Raw genomic sequence first — 25,872 nt, forward strand, 5'->3', positions numbered from 1 at the left:
TCAATAGTCATGAGTAAAGAAACATATGAAGGAAGAGTTTTAGTGGCACACCAGGCCGTGATTTCTTTGTCTATTGTCATGCAAAGTTGACGGAGTAGCTGAACCTAACCAGGTTGGAAATGTGAGATTCTGGTTCATTGAAGGAGGGGAGAAGGCCAGAGGGAGTAACTTGGTATGGAACTGCAACTAACAAAACTGCTCTTTTTAAAAAAGTATTTTTTATCTCAGTAATTTATTGGCACTTTTGCAAGCTTTTTTCACAGAATGTGCAGTACAGCAGTGGGAACAACATTTGTAAAACTCAATGCAGACACTTGATCTGCCGACTCAAACTTGACAGTTTTTTCAGGTTTTCCATTATAAGTGAATGGAAGTCTAATCTGACAACAAATGGTAGGGCTACTTTTTCTCACAAACAGGGCTGTCACACTGCATTTTGGGACAGATTTAGCTTTCCAAGGGAAAAATAACTCTCATCAGGATGACTGCCCCCATGAGGACAGACTGATAAAAATATATAAAATTAGTAATGAATGATTATTTTGTGGCAAGCAACTTTGAGAGGTGCAGAAATACACGACTAGATAACAAATATGTTTTTTCACCGTTTGCCCATAGTGGTCCTTTAAGTACTGACCAAAACAACTGAATAGCTGAAAATCTTTGACACTCTTCCTTTAAAGTAGATACAGTAAAAGGGAACAACAGTAAACAAATTATGAGTTCTAGCTACAGCATTATACACAGTATAGTATTCTGGTACTTTTCCGTTACCGGGGCAACAATGAAAATGTGGTCGCTGAGCTGCGAATGTACACAGAACCAGCAAGGTTTAACAGATATTGGTTCACTTCATATGTTTTTATGTCACTGTCACTGTAATAGAAGTTTGTCATACCTGGTGGCCTGACACTTTATTTCTTTGTAAGTCTTCATTTTGAATAGTTGGCAGTTTTTACATTAACGGTTCTTTAACCAGTTCTTGTCTAAGAGGTGACATAATTTCCATGAAGCTCCTTTCTTTATTCTCCCCCCCTCTGCGCGTGGTTGCTGACGGAGCTGTGGTATTAAGCTTAGGATAGTATGCTTACTGAAGTGCCCTATTGGGAATCCTAAGAGCTACCTAATCCTCCCACCAAAACCTGCCGGGGGTTTTATCCACCTGGGTTAAGTAACCTCCCTGGACAAAAGCCACAGAAACCTGTTTTTCTGGCTTAAGGTATTATTCTCACTTTCTGAAAGACTGAAGTGCCCTATTGGGAATCCTAAGAGCTACCTAATCCTCCCACCAAAACCTGCCGGGGGTTTTATCCACCTGGGTTAAGTAACCTCCCTGGACAAAAGCCACAGAAACCTGTTTTTCTGGCTTAAGGTATTATTCTCACTTTCTGAAAGACTGAAGTGCCCTATTGGGAATCCTAAGAGCTACCTAATCCTCCCACCAAAACCTGCCGGGGTTTTATCCACCTGGGTTAAGTAACCTCCTGGACAAAAGCCACAGAAACCTGTTTTTCTGGCTTAAGGTATTATTCTCACTTTCTGAAAGACTGAAGTGCCCTATTGGGAATCCTAAGAGCTACCTAATCCTCCCACCAAAACCTGCCGGGGTTTTATCCACCTGGGTTAAGTAACCTCCTGGACAAAAGCCACAGAAACCTGTTTTTCTGGCTTAAGGTATTATTCTCACTTTCTGAAAGACTGAAGTGCCCTATTGGGAATCCTAAGAGCTACCTAATCCTCCCACCAAAACCTGCCGGGTTTTATCCACCTGGGTTAAGTAACCTCCTGGACAAAAGCCACAGAAACCTGTTTTTCTGGCTTAAGGTATTATTCTCACTTTCTGAAAGACTGAAGTGCCCTATTGGGAATCCTAAGAGCTACCTAATCCTCCCACCAAAACCTGCCGGGGTTTTATCCACCTGGGTTAAGTAACCTCCTGGACAAAAGCCACAGAAACCTGTTTTTCTGGCTTAAGGTATTATTCTCACTTTCTGAAAGACTGAAGTGCCCTATTGGGAATCCTAAGAGCTACCTAATCCTCCCACCAAAACCTGCCGGGGTTTTATCCACCTGGGTTAAGTAACCTCCTGGACAAAAGCCACAGAAACCTGTTTTTCTGGCTTAAGGTATTATTCTCACTTTCTGAAAGACTGAAGTGCCCTATTGGGAATCCTAAGAGCTACCTAATCCTCCCACCAAAACCTGCCGGGGTTTTATCCACCTGGGTTAAGTAACCTCCTGGACAAAAGCCACAGAAACCTGTTTTTCTGGCTTAAGGTATTATTCTCACTTTCTGAAAGACTGAAGTGCCCTATTGGGAATCCTAAGAGCTACCTAATCCTCCCACCAAAACCTGCCGGGGTTTTATCCACCTGGGTTAAGTAACCTCCTGGACAAAAGCCACAGAAACCTGTTTTTCTGGCTTAAGGTATTATTCTCACTTTCTGAAAGACTGAAGTGCCCTATTGGGAATCCTAAGAGCTACCTAATCCTCCCACCAAAACCTGCCGGGGGGTACATCCAGCTGGGTTAAGTAACCTCCTGGACAAAAGCCACAGAAACCTGTTTTTCTGGCTTAAGGTATTATTCTCACTTTCTGAAAGACTGAAGTGCCCTATTGGGAATCCTAAGAGCTACCTAATCCTCCCACCAAAACCTGCGGTTTTATCCACCTGGGTTAAGTAACCTCCTGGACAAAAGCCACAGAAACCTGTTTTTCTGGCTTAAGGTATTATTCTCACTTTCTGAAAGACTGAAGTGCCCTATTGGGAATCCTAAGAGCTACCTAATCCTCCCACCAAAACCTGCCGGGGTTTTATCCACCTGGGTTAAGTAACCTCCTGGACAAAAGCCACAGAAACCTGTTTTTCTGGCTTAAGGTATTATTCTCACTTTCTGAAAGACTGAAGTGCCCTATTGGGAATCCTAAGAGCTACCTAATCCTCCCACCAAAACCTGCCGGGGTTTTATCCACCTGGGTTAAGTAACCTCCTGGACAAAAGCCACAGAAACCTGTTTTCTGGCTTAAGGTATTATTCTCACTTTCTGAAAGACTGAAGTGCCCTATTGGGAATCCTAAGAGCTACCTAATCCTCCCACCAAAACCTGCCGGGTGGTTTATCCACCTAAACCTGCGGGGTTTTATCCACCTGGGTTAAGTAACCTCCTGGACAAAAGCCACAGAAACCTGTTTTTCTGGCTTAAGGTATTATTCTCACTTTCTGAAAGACTGAAGTGCCCTATTGGGAATCCTAAGAGCTACCTAATCCTCCCACCAAAACCTGCCGGGGGTTTTATCCACCTGGGTTAAGTAACCTCCCTGGACAAAAGCCACAGAAACCTGTTTTTCTGGCTTAAGGTATTATTCTCACTTTCTGAAAGACTGAAGTGCCCTATTGGGAATCCTAAGAGCTACCTAATCCTCCCACCAAAACCTGCCGGGGGTTTTATCCACCTGGGTTAAGTAACCTCCCTGGACAAAAGCCACAGAAACCTGTTTTTCTGGCTTAAGGTATTATTCTCACTTTCTGAAAGACTGAAGTGCCCTATTGGGAATCCTAAGAGCTACCTAATCCTCCCACCAAAACCTGCCGGGGGTTTTATCCACCTGGGTTAAGTAACCTCCCTGGACAAAAGCCACAGAAACCTGTTTTCTGGCTTAAGGTATTATTCTCACTTTCTGAAAGACTGAAGTGCCCTATTGGGAATCCTAAGAGCTACCTAATCCTCCCACCAAAACCTGCCGGGGTTTTATCCACCTGGGTTAAGTAACCTCCCTGGACAAAAGCCACAGAAACCTGTTTTTCTGGCTTAAGGTATTATTCTCACTTTCTGAAAGACTGAAGTGCCCTATTGGGAATCCTAAGAGCTACCTAATCCTCCCACCAAAACCTGCCGGGGGTTTTATCCACCTGGGTTAAGTAACCTCCCTGGACAAAAGCCACAGAAACCTGTTTTCTGGCTTAAGGTATTATTCTCACTTTCTGAAAGACTGAAGTGCCCTATTGGGAATCCTAAGAGCTACCTAATCCTCCCACCAAAACCTGCCGGGGGTTTTATCCACCTGGGTTAAGTAACCTCCCTGGACAAAAGCCACAGAAACCTGTTTTTCTGGCTTAAGGTATTATTCTCACTTTCTGAAAGACTGAAGTGCCCTATTGGAATCCTAAGAGCTACCTAATCCTCCCACCAAAACCTGCCGGGGGTATTATCCACCTGGGTTAAGTAACCTCCCTGGACAAAAGCCACAGAAACCTGTTTTTCTGGCTTAAGGTATTATTCTCACTTTCTGAAAGACTGAAGTGCCCTATTGGAATCCTAAGAGCTACCTAATCCTCCCACCAAAACCTGCCGGGGGTATTATCCACCTGGGTTAAGTAACCTCCCTGGACAAAAGCCACAGAAACCTGTTTTTGTATCTGGCTTAAGGTATTATTCTCACTTTCTGAAAGACTGAAGTGCCCTATTGGAATCCTAAGAGCTACCTAATCCTCCCACCAAAACCTGCCGGGGGTATTATCCACCTGGGTTAAGTAACCTCCCTGGACAAAAGCCACAGAAACCTGTTTTTCTGGCTTAAGGTATTATTCTCACTTTCTGAAAGACTGAAGTGCCCTATTGGAATCCTAAGAGCTACCTAATCCTCCCACCAAAACCTGCCGGGGGTTTTATCCACCTGGGTTAAGTAACCTACCTGGACAAAAGCCACAGAAACCTGTTTTTCTGGCTTAAGGTATTATTCTCACTTTCTGAAAGACTGAAGTGCCCTATTGGGAATCCTAAGAGCTACCTAATCCTCCCACCAAAACCTGCCGGGGGTTTTATCCACCTGGGTTAAGTAACCTCCTGGACAAAAGCCACAGAAACCTGTTTTTCTGGCTTAAGGTATTATTCTCACTTTCTGAAAGACTGAAGTGCCCTATTGGGAATCCTAAGAGCTACCTAATCCTCCCACCAAAACCTGCCGGGGTTTTATCCACCTGGGTTAAGTAACCTCCCTGGACAAAAGCCACAGAAACCTGTTTTTCTGGCTTAAGGTATTATTCTCACTTTCTGAAAGACTGAAGTGCCCTATTGGGAATCCTAAGAGCTACCTAATCCTCCCACCAAAACCTGCCGGGGGTTTTATCCACCTGGGTTAAGTAACCTCCTGGACAAAAGCCACAGAAACCTGTTTTTCTGGCTTAAGGTATTATTCTCACTTTCTGAAAGACTGAAGTGCCCTATTGGGAATCCTAAGAGCTACCTAATCCTCCCACCAAAACCTGCCGGGGTTTTATCCACCTGGGTTAAGTAACCTCCTGGACAAAAGCCACAGAAACCTGTTTTTCTGGCTTAAGGTATTATTCTCACTTTCTGAAAGACTGAAGTGCCCTATTGGGAATCCTAAGAGCTACCTAATCCTCCCACCAAAACCTGCCGGGGTATTATCCACCTGGGTTAAGTAACCTCCCTGGACAAAAGCCACGGAAACCTGTTTTTGGCTTAAGGTATTATTCTCACTTTCTGAAAGACTGAAGTGCCCTATTGGGAATCCTAAGAGCTACCTAATCCTCCCACCAAAACCTGCCGGGGTTTTTATCCACCTGGGTTAAGTAACCTCCTGGACAAAAGCCACAGAAACCTGTTTTTCTGGCTTAAGGTATTATTCTCACTTTCTGAAAGACTGAAGTGCCCTATTGGGAATCCTAAGAGCTACCTAATCCTCCCACCAAAACCTGCCGGGGGTTTTATCCACCTGGGTTAAGTAACCTCCCTGGACAAAAGCCACAGAAACCTGTTTTTCTGGCTTAAGGTATTATTCTCACTTTCTGAAAGACTGAAGTGCCCTATTGGGAATCCTAAGAGCTACCTAATCCTCCCACCAAAACCTGCCGGGGTTTTATCCACCTGGGTTAAGTAACCTCCCTGGACAAAAGCCACAGAAACCTGTTTTTCTGGCTTAAGGTATTATTCTCACTTTCTGAAAGACTGAAGTGCCCTATTGGGAATCCTAAGAGCTACCTAATCCTCCCACCAAAACCTGCCGGGGGTTTTATCCACCTGGGTTAAGTAACCTCCCTGGACAAAAGCCACAGAAACCTGTTTTTGTATGTCAGTGTTTTTGATCTTTTCAAAAGCATAGTTTTGTTATTAGTAGTCCTATACTTGGTTAGATGTGTTAGACTGCCACCTTACTCTGCCAGCAGCCCATACCTCCTCCCCCTGACTAATTTTCTACCATAGTCCATCTCCACGTTTCAGTGACCCTTCCTTGTCTATCCGAGAGTCCTATCTGCCCTCTACTTACCTCCTCTTCACTACCTCCATCCCTGCTAGCTTCCCCTATTTTTCTCTCCCTGATTTTCCTTTCTTTGGTCCCTGCTCTCTCCTCCTTACATTTTTTCCCTTAGCCCCTGTATACCCTTACACTGGTTTCCCTCCTCCTGCCTATTGCACTGGGCTTCCACCTTACTGATTGTCTCCACTGCTCTCACCTTACTTGTGTGTGCCCCGCTACGCTTCCCTCCCTACCCCCAATTCCCACCCACCCCCAGGGGTCCTTAACTTATTACAAATTGGACACTCCTTCTTTCACTCTCCACCAATCACCTTCCTCTACACACCTAAACCTCTCCCCTTTATATTTTACCTCATTAGTTTCTCCATCCTCTTCTAGCTCCACCCATCTTCTCATTCTACCTTTAGTTCAAACTCACATCATCTCTTATCCCCTATTTAACATTATCACTTTACTTCTCCATATCTCCAACCACCCTTAATCAGTACTCTTACTATACAGTACCTATCTATCTACTATAACCCCTGCCTATCTTCTGTTTGCTTTATCTATTCTCCTTCTTCTCCTTTTCAATCTACACCTTTCACTGTAGGTTAACACACTACGACTTGTCCTTTACACTTATTTACTATCTCCGATTTATCTAACTTGATACTTACTACCATGTCACCTATACTCATAACCACTCTCAAGCTTATCCTTCTCTTTTCTGCTACAATAGCCTGTCTATCCATACCGTATTACATGACCTTCTATGAAAGCAGCATTTTATATGAACATAACCTTCACCTCCAACAAACTTTACCTACCTCCTGTGTCTACTTCCTCAATCATAGTAATATAACTTCTTCCTCTAACTTTTTACTACCAAAATATCATAGAACATATCATATGTCATACTACTTAAACAAAAAGTATCTGTACAGCATACCAAGGATCCTTAAATGCCAGTTGTACCCCCAGTGTAACCTCCTCCTACATGGTGATATTCATCCTAACCCTGGTCCTAATAATAACTGTAACTTAAATCTAAACAATACTTCTTTACCAATACCACCAGCATATACTAAAGGTGTCAACTCCCTTCAGATAGCTCACCTAAATATAAGAAGCTTAAATAACAAAACTCACCACCTACATGCACTTCTAGACTTACATTCATTCGATATTTTATGCCTTACTGAAACTTGGCTAAAACCCTCTACTAAAGACCAAGAAATTACCCCTCCTGGCTATAATATACTTAGATGTGACCGCACAAAAAAGAAAGGTGGAGGTATAGCCATTATCTATAAAACTAATCTTAAAGTGACTCTCTATAATGAAGTTCCATCACTAGAATCCAGAGCTGAAGTATTATCTATCAAACTTCAAATTAACAATAATAAATCAATCTTTCTAATTTGTTTGTACCTTCCCCCTGGAAATAATATACATATTCTTGAAAACTTACTTAACTCACTGTCGAACCAACTATCCCAAGAAACCATAATACTTGGTGACTTCAACATTGACTGGTTAACCTGCTCATGCCAACACCCTACTAACCACATAAACCTCCATGGGTTCTCTCAATTAATAACCACTCCAACTAGAATCCACAAACCTAATAAAAAAGAAACAACTCTAGATTGGATCCTTATTAACAACCACCCTGACATCTACACACCAGGAACTCTTCCAGATAATATTAGTGACCATATGCTCACATATGTTATTAGACAAAAATTGCATATCCCAACTACACATAGACTCAAGATATCCCGATCAAAAAAATTCTTCAATCCTGAAAAGTTCCTGGCTGAACTAAAAGCATGTGACTGGTCACAACTGACTCACCTTGAACTTAATGAAGCAGTGGCCTACTTTAATACAAACTTTCTACAGATCCTTGACTTACATGCTCCCTTTCTCTCTACTAGAATAAGATCCAAAACAGCACCATGGTTAACTAGACAAACAAAGAAAAATATGGTCCTGAGAAATAGAATGTGGGCTAAATGGAGAGCCACCAAATGTCCATCAGATCACCTCCTCTTTAAACAACTAAGAAATGCTACTAAGAAAGATACTCTTACAGACAAAAAGGAATATTATCTACACCTTCAACAATCCACTCAACATACCCCTCAAAAGTTCTGGTCAGGTATTAACACACTTCTTAAACCAGGACATCCTACTACTCCTACCCCTTTAGGCTTTAATCTTAACAATTCCACCCAGATCCCTGATGCCTTTAACACATATTTTACAGAAGTCATTCAAAACCTGGCCAATTCATTACCCTCATCCACAGTTAACTTGACAAATACCCACAGCACCTCCTTGAATGCCTTTCACCTTCAACCTGTAGCTACATCTCTTATTCACAAACTTCTCAAGAAACTTAAACCTTGTACTCCATCCGCTGATCTACTACCATCAGAATATCTACAAATTGCTGCAGAAGCTATAGACTACCCCATATCCATACTTATTAATAGGACTATCTCTGAGGGGAAAATTCCTACCATATGGAAAATATCTCATATAATTCCTTTACATAAAGGGGGCTCCTCTACTGAATTCTCAAACTTTCGACCTATTGCCTTACTGTCCCCATTAGCAAAGATTACGGAAATATGCATTCACAAACAATTTCTTAACTATCTTCTTCAAAACAGATTACTAGCCAATTGTCAACATGGCTTCAGACCTGCCCATAGCACAACAACTGCCTTACTCTCTTTCACAGACACCATAAATAACAATAAAAACAACAATCTTTTATCCTCTGCTCTATTTCTAGACTTGTCAAAAGCTTTTGACATGGTTAACCATAACATACTTCTCGATAAACTAAATCAATATTCTCTTGGCTCACAAGCACTTCAATGGTTTAGGAGCTATCTCCAAAACAGACAACAAGCATTGCTATGGGAAAACACCCTTTCTTCCTTACTACCAGTAAACATTGGAGTTCCTCAAGGCTCTATTCTAGGTCCCCTTCTTTTTCTTTATTTATAAATGACCTACACATGAATACACCTCAAGCCATCTGCATTCAATATGCTGATGACTCAACTTTAATCTGTTCTGCTAAAAATGTCTCCTCCCTACAGTCCCTCACACAAACAGTCTTCCACAATGTTGAAAAGTGGTTTATGGAGCACTCCCTTCTTCTTAATGCCAAAAAAACAAAACTTCTTCTCTTTACCCCTACTCACAAATCCTCCACACCTTTCTTTACCATCTCCTCTAATAATGCTACTTGTATTAACCCAGACACGACCACGCCTACTAGGTGTAACTATTGATAACCATCTTACTTTTGATGACCATATCAACAATACCATTAAATCAGTTAACAAAAAAATAGGTACTCTCTACTGTATTAAACCCTTTCTTACAGCAGCAGCTAGAAAGACCATTGCCCAGACCCACCTGATCTCTACCCTTTTCTATGCCACTGCTATATATACTAACTTATCAAAGAATAACCTGACCAAACTCTCTACCTGTTATAATAGTATATCTAGATTCATCTCTGCTACTCCCTTTAGAACTCACCATTGTCTCAACCTCTTGCAAGTTGACTGGTTAGAACTAAATAATCACTTACTCTATCAGCAACTACTTATCGTTCATAAGTCGCTTCACTACCCAGAAGCTACCCCAAGCCTTACAAAACTTATCTCACCTTATAAGAACCTAGCTACTCTACGCTCTGCAAATAAACTTCTAGTAGCCTCTACTAAAGCATACAATAAAGCTGGTGACTCATTATTTGCAAACTCTGTTGGGGAAAGTCTGGAATCAGCTCCCTCAAGAAATAACTAACCTTAACTCCACACCCCTATTCAAAAAACACATCAAAGACTATCTTAAAACTCAGTGGCTTTGTCCTTGTACTAATCCCGACTGAAATTACTTCTCCCTCACTCCTTCCTTCCCTCTCTATCCACTAACTGTCCCTCTAAATCATATAACTATTTGATGCCAGTTACTTCTTTTATATTATATTAAATACATTTTTTCTGCATGTTTTACCATCTTGTGATATTTTCTTATAAGTTATTATTGTGCCAACTTCAGTATGTTGCATCCTTGAAATTTGTATTGTTAACCAGCTGTTTTTGGTTGACTTGCCTTGTGCTTGCTAACTGTTCATTTTTTCTCTTACATTATTACACAAGCCTACCATTGTATTTTGTAATTTGCTTTGCTTTTTTGATGTACATTGTTTTCATATTTTTGGAGCTTTTCTCCCCGGGCCTCTACTGAAAACGGATATATGTCCAGCTAGACTAGCCCGGTCAACAAATGTAAAATAAAAATAAAAAAAAATAAATACAGTTGCTCAGTGCTATATATACTATACATATGATGTGCATTTTACAAAAAAATTAACATGTTTTCTGATTGTAATGAATGGAGGGTTACTTTTTTTATTTCAGGTGAAAGCTGCTAGCAGACATGCAAGTGGTGTAGTCTGAAACTTTTTTTTTGTCTGCTTTTGTTGGTTAGACTGACAATGAAACTGTCGCTGTCCTACAGACACACATACATATGTATACAGATTTTTTAAAAATGTGGCATCAGTTCTTCCGTGGTTGCCATCCATTCTTCTTACGTGTGTTTACTGTAACATTAGTTTCCATTATCCCATGAAGCAAATAGTGAGTCACTGATACTTGTAATACTGTACTGATTCTTGGTGTTGATTATCTTGTTTTTTGAGACCAACATTGTCCTGCCGATACCTAATATCTTCCTTTTTTTTCTACTAGCAATATGAAATTAATTAATTATAGCAAGCAAACTGTTATCTCTTTCATTGCTGGGGCAGAAGTAATAGCAGTTAATTTCCATTATATCACTCGATAACCTGCACTAATACTAAGACTGCAAACTAGGAACATAATTTTTGTAAAAGATATGCTGTTTGACCTTGCTGGTTCTATGTTTTGTATACATTCGCACATTTCGACTGTTGCCCCGATAACGGAAAAGTACCAGTATTCCTGCAGTAAAAACCTTGAATTAATTTCCTGTAAAATGAAATGCATTCAAAGAGCTATCACATAGCTTATTTAGAACTTAGAATAGATTACAGTCAAGGTACATTGAATTAACATCCTGTGAAGCAAAATGCCCTCACAGAGCTATCGCATAACTCAATTAGAAATGTAAACTAAATTAGTCAAAGTACAACAGTATACTGAATCTAAGCTACTGCTACAGCACTATTTACAATAAACTATGCCTGCAGTTAAAACGATGGATTATCTTTTTGCTATACAAAAAGTTTACATAGAGCCATCGCCAAACGAACACAATATTAATAAAAATAAAAATACTTGCTTATTTAGCATGCACATTCCCAGGATATGACAATATTGGAGACCGGAGTTTACCGAGACCTGAGTTAATAGTGAAATTGGAAAAAAATGGCTCCAGCTAAGATAGCTTTTAAATGGTGCAAAGCATCATGGGAGAAGGCAAGAAAATAGAGTTAAGGGGGACAGGGATGAAGAAGAATAAAAACTAAAAGTAAAACAGGGATAATGACACCCCAGAAACTGAGAATCTTCAGATAAGTACTCAGAAAAAGCTATCAGTGAGGCAGCAGCAAATCTATTTAAAATGCTTGTTATGGGGCCAGTTAAGTATTCGAAGCACAGTAGTAGGGTATATAAGGTTATATACACAGCATTAAAGAATATAAGCTTAAGGTTGTTCTGTACTCCTCCTTAACTAAGTATAGTGAAATCAGAAATTGCTGCAAGTACAATTCTTAATTAAATTAAGCTGGGAAGGGGATAGCTGCACTTGGGGGGGGGGGGTGCACACTATACAGATTACAAGGGTAAAAAACACATAATATTAAAACAACTATTCAAGCCAAAAAAGTGCATATTGAACAGCTGATTAATAGACCAAAAAAAGCACAAAAAAATGTGATAACAATGTTCTTCAATATATACCGTGTACACTTGTGTGTTTTAGCAGGTTTTCAGTTAGCTTTCAAGTGATTTTTTTTTTTTTTTTGAATCCCCACCAGGGGCGCCTTGTAATTTAGATCTGAGCAGAATTATTTTGTGTGCATACTCCCAGGATAGGACAACAGGGGAGACCGGAGTTTATGGAGACTAGAGTGAAAGCGAAATTGGAAAAAAAAAGAACAGTTGTTGAGGACTGTGCTAGATGTACCTGAATTTAAAGTAAGATTTTTTGGCACTTGCATATTATCACAAGCAGATTTTGTACCTCAAATAATTAATTCTGTTTTCACAAAATGACTTTATCAGAAAAGTATGTTGCAAGCACACCAAATTATTTCATCCGGAATCACTTACTTTACTAAAACCATACCACCAACAATTGTCCCCACAACGGACATAGGTAAAAGATTGTTGATTGCTTTTAATTCCCTAATTATAATGTCAGCACTCCTTTGGTCGTAGGTACAATTAATGCTGAAGGTCATGACTTCCGCAACACAGCAAGCTTGGGTGTTTCTGCTATTTTTCTTTCTGGGTTGAAGAACTCCTAAGCCTCTCCTTTAAGTACTGTACGTCAATCACCCTGCTATTGCAGAACACACAGCCAACAAACAGTGCTGATCATTTGGAAACAAAATCAATAATAATAATAATAAAACAAGGCCACAGTGTGGTTAATTTACTGTTAAGTTCTAAAAGCCTGAGGGCAAAAGTGTCTGACATATCTCAACAAGCAATCTGAAGAATCTAGGGAGGTAAAATTATAATTAAACGTATTTTCTGTACTCTGCTGCCAGGTGCGACACTTGTATACTTCCCTCCTCAAACATTAAGTCAGTGAACAACAATTGTGGAAGTACAATTCCATTTTTACTATTTATGCAGTGTAGACTAGAAACCCAGAGATAACATAGGTTCATAGGTTCATACTAGGCTATCTGCCCTAGGGCATTTATAAGCCTAGCCAGAGTGTGTTTGGCTTTCGCCACCCATTTTAAATTAATTTTGCTATGCCCTTTTTCGAGGTTAGTATACTGTGCCTCTGTCTAACAGTGACACAGAAGTGATCCCCGGGATAAACCTACGATCTCCCATCCACTCATCAAGATTTCTCTTGAACAGAGTCAATGAGGGACACTGCCTAACCTGGACTGGGATTTTATTCCAGAGTGAAGGGAGCCTCTGGGTTATGAATCTGTCCCTCCAGCATGTCCTATTTATTTCAGTGCTGAGGTTCAAGTTTCTCGAGCGCGTAGCTCGATGGGATTTGGATTTTCTGAGGTGCAGCATGTCCATTAATTCTGGGTTGTTCATGACTTTATACGTCAGGCACAGATCGCCTCTGAGCAGGCAGTATGCCACTGAGTAGAGATGGAGTTTCTTTAACCGGGCAGCATATGGCATCTGTTTGAGCCCTTTGATCCTCTTGGTGAGATACTTTTGGGGTCTTTCCAGTTGCTGCAGGTGTCTGGTAAGGTACATCCCAAAAGGGGCATTGTACTCAACTATGGGCCTGATGAGGGATGAGTAAAGAGGCACAATGACCTCCCCTGATCTAGGTGTGAATCCCTTCATGATTAGGTGGGTTATATAAAATGTTCTTCTAACCACTTTGGCCACATGGTTGTCAAATGAGAGATTGCTATCAACTTGGGTCCCCAGGTCCCTAATCACTTCTTCTGTACTTAATGGATTACCACCTATGTGGTAATTTGTGGGCACTTTGTTTTTGCCAAAGGGGATGACTATACACTTTTTGGCGTTTAGCTTGAGGCCATGGCTCTGGCACCAGTTGTCTGTTTCTATGAGGCCCTTTTGGAGGATGCTTGTCTCGGCTGGAGAGTCGATTATGGTGCCCAGTTTGCAGTCATCTGCGAACTTGGTCAGCCACAGTCCTTCCATGTTGGCCTGTACCTCCGAGAAATATATACCGAACAAGAGAGGTCCCAGGACTGAGCCTTGTGGGACGCCACTTGTAACTGGTTTGGAGTCTGATATGGCTCCAGCAATTCTAACTATGTGGGTTCTGTCCTTGAGCCAGTTTGCAAACTGACCAACCAAAACTAGATAGTGACATAGGGGTCTATATTTAAACTGGTGAGCTTATCTATAATGCCCGAGTGGGGTACTGTATCAAAGGCTTTTGCGAGGTCCAGGTAGGCTGTGTGGACCCACCTTCCCCTTGTCAATGGCCTTGGTGACTGTTTCAAAGAAATCAACCAGGTTTAAGAGGCAGGATCTGCCCTTAACAAAGCCGAACTGGCTAGGATCCAGTGTCTGTAGGTCCCCAATATCTTTATTTATGAGGTCCATGATGATCCTTTCCATAGCTTTGCAGACCAAGCTAGTCAGGCTTATAGGGCGATAGTTTCCAGGATCCGTTGAGGCACCACCTTTGTGGAGAGGGACCACTGTTGCTGTACGCCACTCTTTGGGTACATATCCTGTGGTAAGGTGGAAAACAAGGTGTAAAATACTGAAATATGGAAAACAAGGTGAAAAATACTGAAATAAATGATATTTATAAGATTGCCACCTTTTTTGGATGGCTGAAGTGGGACTTTTTTATGGAGATGTGAGATTCTGCAGGACAAAATGTACTCACCAGTGCAAATGATTCATAGATTCTTACTAAGCTAACTGCCCTTGCGAGCCATTTTAAGCTTAGCCAATTATCCCTTGTGAGACTCAAACTCTGCACCTTGTGTTTGTAAGGCAAACACCTTAACCATTAGGCCACTCTCCCAACAATCACTTTTCTGCCAAAGCAAAAGCTCACACTTGGAGATTTTGACTCATTTCTGTAGTTCTATATAACATTGAGATGTTTCAAATACAAAATAAGTAGGTGCGTGAAAACAGTCTGAATTATGTGAGGTACGAAATCTGGTTGCGATAATACGCAAGCACCAATTTTTCTAGCACAGCCAAATTAAGTGAAACTGAATCAACAGCCCTAATGGGACCGCTGCATATCCTCAAGTCACACTTCACTCGAGTAACCCACACGCATGACTTCAACCTAGTCTGTGACATAAATAGGACTCATTGGCGGGACAGATTTGTGTCCCAGAGACTCCCCCTTTTGTGGAACAGACTTCCTCTCCACGTAAAGCAGAGTACTTCACTAAACCTTTTTAAGCACAACCTGGATAACTGGATGGGAAACAGAAAATACACCCCTGGGATTCTACCTGTGTCCCTGCTGGACAGTGGCATAGGGTGCTAACTTGTTGGAACATGGGCTAAATTATTGACTAGGCTTGTGAGGGCCTCAGGGCCAATAGCCTAGTAACTTCCTATAATCCTATGGAGAATGTGGACAATCCGCCAACAAAACAGATGCGTCCAGCAACTTAACAGATAGGATTAGTTCCCCCCAATTGCACAGTGCCCACTTTTATTGCATGCAGAGAAGGAGCTGAAAGACTCTGCAGTATACATAACTGAACTGTGTCATTTCCAGGGTGAAAAAAACTGGAGAAGGGCAAAAGCGAAAAAACAATGGGCATTATTACCAAACTGTTTCAACCCTCATCCATATGAAAGAGCAAAGTGAGAATGTTACAAAGTGAAAGCTGGCTCACAGTACCCCAGCTGCAGGTATGATGGATGACACAAATACTTAAAATAACAATTCCTATCAGCAGTGGGAATACTATATAATGTTAGAATCAAATGATAGGGGGAAAGACACATCAAAAATAAGGAAACATATGCAGAAGCACGTAGTGGTTCTTTAAGTTACATTCACTGGAAAGAAGAAAAAGATGGCTTATTACAAAACAATCCTGTTTATAATACTGTTTTGTTTAGACGGTCATTCAGTGGTAGGACTGGTAAAATTTAGGATGGATTCAGGACAGCCACACAGCAAGAGGTTCTCTGGTTAGATTCTCGGCTGGAGTGCCTTCTGTGCAGAGTCTGCATATCCTCCCTGCGGTCGCGTGAACTGTAAAGCCATGCAGGTAGGTGCACGAGTGGGTGTGCCTTCTGTGAAGGTTGGGCGCCAGGCTGGCAACTCGACATGTAAAAATCCACTGCCAATCAAGAGAGGACTGGTGATTCGCTGTGGCGACCCCTAATTGGGAAAAGCCAAAAAACTTACATCAGGACAGCCACAAGTGCAGAAGCATTTAATGGTGCTGTCAATGACTGGCATGGAAAAGCGGTATTGTGTGTTTCAATAAAGGATATTTCATTTTTAATACATCTGTGGACTACCTACTAGTTTCTATTTTATTATTTTTTAGCTTGTATTTTACAATTAGATTTTTATTAATGACCTAGGGGCAACATTCATAAAAGCCTACACTTAAGTGTACACCATTTTGAGGGAATAGACAGCACAGACATAATTCACACTTCTTCCTAATTTTAGTCTTCCTACTGATATTCTTGCAGTTTTAAATACTGACAAGGATTCATAAAAGTTACACAAAGTGTAGACTATGCATACGCTTAGGTGATAAGAATATTCTTGAAAATATATCATGTACACTTAGTGTAGGCTTTACTGAATCTGGCCCTAGGTGCTTAACATAATTCAGGAAGTGAACATCACACCCACCGCACTGCAAAGTTTCTTCTTGTTTTGATGTATTTAATTAAAAGATTTGACAAACTCATGTAAATTCTTCTTGGAGGCTTTGAGTTTGAAATTAATGTACATTAAAAAACTTAAATGTGATTTTGCTTTTTAGTTTGTCTTTGTCCCAGAAAATTCAGTTTGGGTCACTATTATACTAACATAGCCTTAAATAAGATAAAGGAGTACTTGTTTTCTCCATTTGGTTACTATACCAGTCCTGGGAGTGTCTGGAGATTTTTTAGATGAGCTAGAAAAGCTAAGTAAACAGCTTTTAACTGAATTACTCAATCTGTGTTAAAATGACTAAGGCCATACAGTGGTGTGTTCCATTCTCTTCAGTACAGAAGAAGCAAAAAGCAAGCTTTAAATTGCTCAAAGCATGGCCTGCCTTAGGCACAGGCGAACTGGGCGACCGCCTAGGGCACCGTCAAGGCCAGCCTCTTAAAGGGAGCAGTTTTTATTTTTGAGTGTATTTATTTTAATTAACAAAGTTTGCACTCTTCTCGGCGCCCTCTTGAAATGTAGCCAGAAGTGAGAACCATGGGGGAGGGGGGTGAGCGTCCTGCCACTTACAGCTGCAGGTTGGTCAGGACAGTTTAAAAAAAACAAAAAAAAAAAACAACAAAAAAAAAACTTTATTTCGTGGTACAAGAGTCTACTGTAAGAAGGAACATGAACATGCGTGTGTCACAACACATTTGGGCATTTGATTTAGAAAGGTTCTGTTCCCCTCCTTCCCTCCACTGGGTTTGGGAAAAGTAAGCACCTGTAAGAGTGGCTTAGTTTTTATTGAAAGGAGTTATGATGAAGTTGTTGCAGGGTCAGTCTATCAGGCCAGTAGGGATTAAAGCAGATGCTTTTGCCAACGTTTTCTGTAGGGCCTGGCAAGTAATATAAACAGAAAGGGTGTCATATTAAGCTGTGTGCTAGTCAAACTGCACCCTGTTTTGCGGGCTATATGGGGCAGGCTGTGCTGTGCTCCCAAGGGAGATGCTGGGAATTTAGCCACTGCTGTCACTGAGGAAATCAAAGACTAGACTACAGGCAGCAGCTCTTTAACAGCTCATAGCCTTAATCCTGTCTGCTGGACTGCATGTTGGCTGGCATACTTTCCAACTTTTGATAGGTATTTCACACACACACTTGCAAAACAATAGAGGTGGCCATCCTCATGTAGGAGTAGTTTGTAGCTCTCTTGGTAAACATGCTCATTGTTTTGTTGTGTTGCTTGCTGTGCTAAAAACTGAAATTATGCTAAATTAATTTTGTGGTATCAACTACCAAATTATATATTTACTTGACTGTTCAAAGTGATATTTTTCTGACAAAATTATGTCAGGACTTAATAATTTTGGATCCAATTGTTCTGAATGAGTTGACACACCAAATATTAACTGGTTCAGTAATTCAACTTTAGATGATTTTGAAACCAAATATTTGAGTTGTGGTATAGAAAATAGTTTAGATCAAATAATTCTTCAGTCTAGAAAAGGGAACAGTTTGAATTTATGCACCACTAATCTTTCCTGAGCATTTTTCTGTTCACTGCCTTCTTTCCCTTAAGAAACCAAGCCATATTTTTAAAAGTAATGTTATTTAAAATGTGTCTTAAAACATGAAGTCTTTATTTCAGAAATAAGATTATGTAAAGTAATAGCAACTAGTGGCTGTGGAACATTGGAGTTAATTGAATGATTACAGTAGTGCTACTAATTCAGCAATGAGGAAAAATAATCTTTGAGGTGGTACTAAGAGTTCAAGTTTATTTAGGTGTTTTACAGAAAACACTCTAACAAAATTTTAAAGGAATGGCAACATGTCATCATCCCACACCATCAAAGCCATTTCAGAAAGTTATGTTTGTAATGCTTGCTTGAAACCACCCACATGAGCATTCTCAAAGTCACAAGGGTTGCAAGTTCCACAAGTAAGGGGCTTAATAGTAGAAAATAAGACCTGATGTTTCAGTGTTGACTTGCAAAAATGACAGTAATGACAAAGGCTAAACGCAGCATCTCTACAGAGTAGTACAGTGTAGTGAGCTCTTGTGTTACAGTGAACCAGGCCGTGAATGGGAGAGTAAGCTTACACAAGGATCGTTAAAATGATCCTGCAGCAGATAGGAATCCAATGGATGCTGCTCAGAACAGGTGTAATATGTTCGGAACGTGGTGTACAAGTAAGTAGCCTTGAGGCAAAGCTCTGCACCATTTTTAAATGGTTAGGTTCAATTAGTTGGTCCCAGATAAAGGGCACTGCAGTAATCCCGTGTGAAGGAGATCAAGAAGTAATCAATAGTTGAGAGATCTGAAAGAGGTATGAGGTGCTTAATCTTGAAAGTGTTTCTCAGATGGAACAGAATGACTTCACTGCAGCAGACAGCTGGGCCCAAAATGTAAGCCTAGAGTCAAGAATAATGCCAAGATTCCACACCTTGCTAACAAAATTAATGCTTGTCTTCACCAGGCATAATATTTATTTTATTTATTTTATTTTACATTTGTTGACCGGGCTAGTCTAGCTGGATATATGTCCATTTTCAGTAGAGGCCTGGGGAGAAAAGCTCCACACAAAACATAAATGAACAGACTTGTTGTTAATAAAAACATACAATAAAAGTAGAAATAAAAATCAACTTTTTAATAAAATCAACATACATTAAGGAACTCAAACAGTTAGAGATCATACATAAAGTTCGGTATAGTCTGGCAAAGGAGGAATCTTTAAGTAGCATGAACAGTCAAGGCATTTTGGAAGCTAGATAGTATAGTAAGAGGCTTAGAAAGAGTTTTGTTTTAAATCTTCTCATTTAAATTGACTTCCAGTCATTCTATTTCTAGATTGCATAGTACTGTTCTGTAAATAGTTGTGAAATTATATTACTTTTGGAGATGGGTTTGTAACTAAGGAATATCAAGAATGTGGAATCATTTGCTACAAATATTTGGTCTTTTAGTACTCTCCAGATCTTTGTGTACAATTCTGGATGCATCTCATGGTTTGGGTGAACTTGCTGTAGTTGATTATCTGATGGGCCATCTGTGCTGTTTGTTTGTGGGTTTGCAAGTGAGACTTATTTCTGCCAATGGTGTGAATTTGGTTATCTCTGACAGTTCACACTTTATAAAAAAAAAAAAATGACTGAACAGTTATTTGTGGTAAGTATTACTAATCTGATTACTTTTTTGAAGTTGGAAATTGTGCTGTTCCCTATTTATTGACTTATTTTAACCAAAGTGTATGTGTATAATGTAACATATAATGACTAATCCCAGAAAGAAATAATGCAGGATCTTTGAAAGCCACAAGGGAATATTGCAGAATCAGACACTGGTAAGAAATGGGTAATGCTTAAGTAACATTGTCTTTGTCGATGTTACTTTTTGGAGTTGAATTACTTAAGTAGATTGAACTGTGATGGCCTTTTTTCAGCCACAACTTTGTTTTTTACAAGAAAATGCAGTGGCCGTCGAAAGACATGCATGAATGGGCGTGCCTTCGTTGAAGGTTGGGCGTCGAACTGGCACCTCGGCACCATAAAATCTACTGCCAATCATTAGCGGTCCGGAGTTCTGCTGTGGCGACCCCTAATCGGGAAAAGCCGAAAGAACAACAACGTGAATAGAACAGCACAGAATTATGGAGCACCATTTTTAAGTGCTGACAGTAGTTCTTTATTGAAATTTGTTTATTTATATTTGTTTGCTGGGGTATTTATATTTGTTTATTGGGGTAGTGTACTGATCAGTATTGAGCAGTTTCAGCCTGGGTGAAAAACAAACCATTTCACAAACAAAAATATAGAAATGTAAGCAGTAACATAATAGTTCAGACTAATTGCATAGAAAAAAATGTTTTTATATACATTCCAGTGAACAAGCACAATGTATTGTGTAATCAAGCATAGTGTAATGTACAGTGTGTGTGTGTATATGTTTAAAATGTTCTGAAGTGGGTAATTTGTCATTATTGGTTTATAGATTTTGTTCCATTGCTTACTGGAAAAATGTTCAAAACTGCAAATTTAAAACACACTAACAAGTGGTGCTGTGTTACACAAGGAATATAATTTAATACAATCAGGAAGGTGAATCAAAGAACACAAACATGTATGCATGGCCATAAAATTGTGAGCAAGGGGCCTATGGATTGAAAATAGCCCAGAGGTAAACTTAATTCTCTACTGGTCAGATGCATTTTATTTGAATGTGGGTTTTTATACCGTTTCAATGAATGTGAGTTTCAGTGGCAGAAAAGTTTACTGCTCATGCTAAGTCTTTTTGTTGTGAGACTGTATTGTTTAGCAAATGGCTATCAGTGTTTGTGCACTTTATTTTAATATCTGTAATCATTGCAGAAGTAAATAAGAAAACTATACAAACTGATAGGTTTGAACAGTGTTCACGGTAACTGGGGAGAAATAGCCAAGTAATGGAACACTGGTATGAATGGGGAGGAGGCTGCTACAAGAGGGGATACTCGGGGGGGGGGGCGCAATCTATTTCACTGCCTAGGGCCCCATTTCACTACAATCTGGCTATACTAATAATTTAAAGTATGAGAATAGTTTACATGGCCCTTTTAAATCCCGAAAAAATACTCAGTGGTGGCGACGTCTCCTCCTTTAAGGAGGACCATGAGTGCTTCACATGCATGCATGCTGACGTGAGTAGTGGATTGTGAAAAAATACTGTTTTCAGAAGTGTGTCTAGGTCCATAAAGGTTTGGGAACCACTGCTCTACACCAACTACCAGACTGCTGACAGAAATAAGTTTGAGCTTCAGTGCATTTTCAGGGTATTAAGAGTTTCAGTGCATTTTCAAGGGATTATAAGTTTTAGTTCATTTTCATGAAATTGTGAGCTTCAAATGAAGAAAGTTTGCTGCTTCTCATGCTAAGTCAGTTTTCAGTGTAAAACAAACTGTTTTGTTTATCAAACGCTACACTGTGTTGTAGAATTTGAAAATAGTGTTAGTAGCATAATTGTCCTTAATGCAGAAGGCTATGGATTCTGCTCCCACACCGTGTAGATGGAGTATTGATATTGCAGTGCCCATTTGATTGCTGATTATCTGGTGCATTTTAAGAGTGGATAAGGGTTCTACATTCCTAAGTATGTCCTTTGTATGAGATGCCTAGCAACTATGAACTTGTTGTCAGTTTTAAGTCATTTCCTATTGCAATATTACCAGTTTACCAATTTTTTAATGCAATATAGGCAATTAATTCTTCAAGGGCAATGGGCACTGAATTTGTAGATGAAACATTGAGATGTAAGTTGTTTGCCAGTGGCAATCTCTTCATTAGTTGCAGATTTCTTTAATGTGGAATTGTTCAGATGATTTCTCTTCTGCAGAGATTGTTTGTATTGAGTGATTTTGGTGGATTGTAATGACAGAAGTCTGAGTTGCCTTTTATGGTTGAAATTTTCTGAAATGGGTAGTTTTGTCATTATTGGTTTATACATTTTGTTTCTTTGCTTATTAAAAGAATGCTTAAAACTACACATTTAAAACACATTCTAAAAAGTGGTGCTATATTACATAACAAATATAATTTAATGCAATCAGGATGTTAAATCAAAGAACAAATATATGTATGCATGGCCGTAAAAATCTGTCCAAGGAGTCGCTTTTGAAAACAGCCCAAATGTAAACTTAATCCTCCACTGAGAAGGTTACTAGGTAAAATGGGGAGAGACTATTACAAATACACATATGATGGGAATATGATAGAGAAGTGTGGGGTTATGTTGGGTGATGACAGGGGCAAGTCCTGGTGTTAAGTAGGTGAAGCTTGAGTTATTTTTAAAAATGTAATTGGTAGGTAATGGAGCGTATGTGTAATGGGAGTTTATTCCAGGCTTGGGCAACAGAGCATTTATACAGACGCTTGCCCACATACTTCTTTGGTTGGTAGATATCCAAAAGCTGCTGGTCTGAGGTGCGGTGGGTCCGGGATGGGGAACAGGTGGATGCCAGGGAGGAGAGAGCTGGGCAGGAATATGGTTTGTAAAGTACTGAGTGTATTATTTGAAATTGAGATAGAATGCATTGTTGGGAGAGTTCAAGCCACTGGAGAGTCGAGTGCCAGTCAGTGGTGTGAGTTGTAAGGAGAGTTCATAATGAATCAAGCTATTTTGTGGTATGTTTGTTGAAGTTTGGTCAGTGTTGTGGCCTGAATGTTGGTTAGAACTGGAACAGCATATAGAAGGGAGGGGGAAGGAGTGTCTGTGCCAGGGAGAGTCTAGCATTGGATGTAAGAATTTTTTTGTTGCGATATAGCAAGTCTAGTTTCTGGTGAGGTTTTTTATATTTTGGAGTATGTGAAGGTTACACTTAAGTTTGTCATTAATGGTGATACCTATGAGCTTTGTGTGGGGTTCAGGTTTTATGATAGTATTACTAAAGATGTTAGTTCTTATATATAATCATCAGTATCTGACAGCTGTCATAGTAAAGAAATAATATGGCAAATGACAGCTTCTTTTAGTTTACTTTTGTACTTATAGGGATAAAAGAAACACTTCAGAGATCAGAAATTCTGTTCACCATGCTGTGTGCTTATGCAGTGTTGAATTATAATGCATTTCTGTTCTACATATAATCATTTCTACAAATACGACTGTGGAAAAAAAAGAGCTTCAAATTAGCCAATGATAGCACTTTATGGACCTCAGGAAGATGCAGCTTCAGGGGTGTAAAACTGTTAGCAGTGACCAGCACAATAAAAACTACAAGACCTGTCACAGAGTGAGGCAGATTCCCCTCTGATATAATGTGAAATTTGAATGCTCCTTTCAAAAACAATTTGAGAATTAAACATTTCTTTCAGAAATAAAATGAGTTTTCAATGGAGAAAACTGGTCAGACTTTCATTACTTATGATAGGCTAACAAGAAGTAATGGGAAAAAAGTAACTGTTTTTTAGGCAATACACAAACAAAACACCTTTGGGGTATGGTCAGTTACACTGGAGAAAGTAGTTTTCCCTATTATTATCCCAGCTGTTCATGTTTTACTGTAGCCTCCAAAACTGGCTTTACTCCCTTTGTACTGCTTCCATGCTTTTACCGACATAGTAGAGCCCCTTCGGGGTCCCACTCAGTTTTGCTGTTTACTACATGATATTAATTTGTTGGTTAATAGTGCTAATATATGAATGTAGTTTTAGTTATTCTACAGTAAAAACGTACGTGCAGAGCTCAGCAGGAATGTTGCTTTGAAGCACCTCTCATAGTAGGAATCAGGAGTATAGATGTAGCAGAAGCATCAGCAAGGCATTCAGGTAAAAGATGGCAGTCTACTGTATTCCAGTTTCTTGCCTGTTTAGTGGGAAGTAGTCACCCAGGAAGGTTGGGGAGAATGGAATATTCCCTGCACGATGAGCTGAGGGGATGATGGAGGCCCAGTGGCCAGCCACCTAGTTACCTCATCTTCAATAAACTCCCCCAAATCTGGAGTCATTCATGGGATGGTGGGGAACGTACATCATCAATATGTGGAGGGGGAATTTCCTGTACAGAGTTTACATACTTAGTCTTTGTCTTGGACTTCTTTTCTTTGCTTGCAGGTGATGAGTGCAAGCAGGAAGCAGACTGCATTTCTCCAGATACATTACCTGAACCCTGCAGATCCCTGTGTTCTGATCAGACAGCTAATGGATACATTACCTGAACCCTGCAGATCTTTGTCTTCTGATCAGACAGCTAATGGGAGGCCAATCAGCTGGAGAAAGAAATACTTTGTGTGGAGGCTGAAGTCTGTACAGGCAAAGAGATAAGCAATGTAGTGAAGGTTAGACAATCAACACTGAAGACTGGACTATACTACAGATTTTAATATTTTTACACTTGATCTTAAGCAAAAGGCCGAGAAGCAATAGATTTTAATATTTTTGATGTAAAAAAGTTGCTTCACCTAATGCTTCAAACTTGGTGTAGGACATGTAACTGATGTTGGAGGAAGTATTTTACATCCAGAATATATGTTGTATAAGTATTTAAGGTCCACACACAAGAACAATGACAAATAGACATACACAAAACTGTGCCCAGCAATTACCTGTTTTTTGACTGCATATACTTGATATCTCGGTGTGATAAAAAAAAAAAAAACATACAATAAAAGGCATTAAACAGCTTCCCCCATGCCTCCAAACTGCCCCTAATTTTGGTCCGTCTCTCTGATAAATCACTGGAAAGTACTATCAGTCAGTGAAGGCACACATTATAGCTGGCTTTATCCTAAATTCTTAAACAAGGAAGTCCTGCATTCTTCTCACTCCTTCCACATCTTTGGTTTCACTGCTAGATTTATACTGAAGCCCTGCACTCTGTCACTCCCTCTAAAGTGTTGGTTACACTGCTGGATTTGTACTGAAGTCTTGAACAAAGAAACTGAGTAGTGTCTCTCTGTCATTCGCCCCCCACTCACCTGCTTACACACATACACACAGATTATTTTTTTATTTTGTTGACCTTATTTACACTCACTAAAAAGCAAAGCCATGTTTAGTGAGCTTAAAAAATGGAGGCCTTTTGTTTTTTGTCTGAGCCTCACTCAGACTGTTACTGTAGCGTAATATGCTGCTGTGAAGCAGCAGATTTGTTTTTTACTTGGTGATATCTGTATGTTAATACCCTGTTGGAGAACATTTGTTGTTCAACAGGGTATTAGTGTAGGTTTAACAGATTATCCAGGTTGCTATGTAATTAAAATTAAACTGTCTTCCTGTGCAATACTCCTCACGGACAGTACTTACTACTTCAGTCTTATAAACTATGACAATAAAACATTTCAGGCCACTTATTTCATAAATACACATACCTCTAACTATGTAAAGGGAGAGACATGGAGAGAGTATATGTCACAAACTAATTTTAAATGTCATCTTAAACTCGTTATTCAACTTTATGAAAGTAACAATTATAAAAAAAATGTACTTTTGTTTAGAGTTCTTAATTATAATCCACAGTACGTTTGATATGCAATCATGTACATTACAGTTAAATTTT

General features: G+C 39.7%; 1 protein-coding gene across 4 annotated transcripts in view; it reads right to left on the reverse strand.

Moving 5' to 3' along the window:
- BIN1 (bridging integrator 1) overlaps nt 1-25,872 on the reverse strand; it is a 2,421,789-nt gene that overhangs the window by 1,579,614 nt on the left and 816,303 nt on the right. The gene's annotated exons all lie outside the window — the stretch shown is intronic.

The sequence above is a fragment of the Protopterus annectens genome, chromosome 2.part0, assembly GCF_019279795.1.
Source record: "Protopterus annectens isolate FY-2018-M chromosome 2.part0, PAN1.0, whole genome shotgun sequence".
Lineage (NCBI taxonomy): Eukaryota > Metazoa > Chordata > Ceratodontiformes > Protopteridae > Protopterus > Protopterus annectens.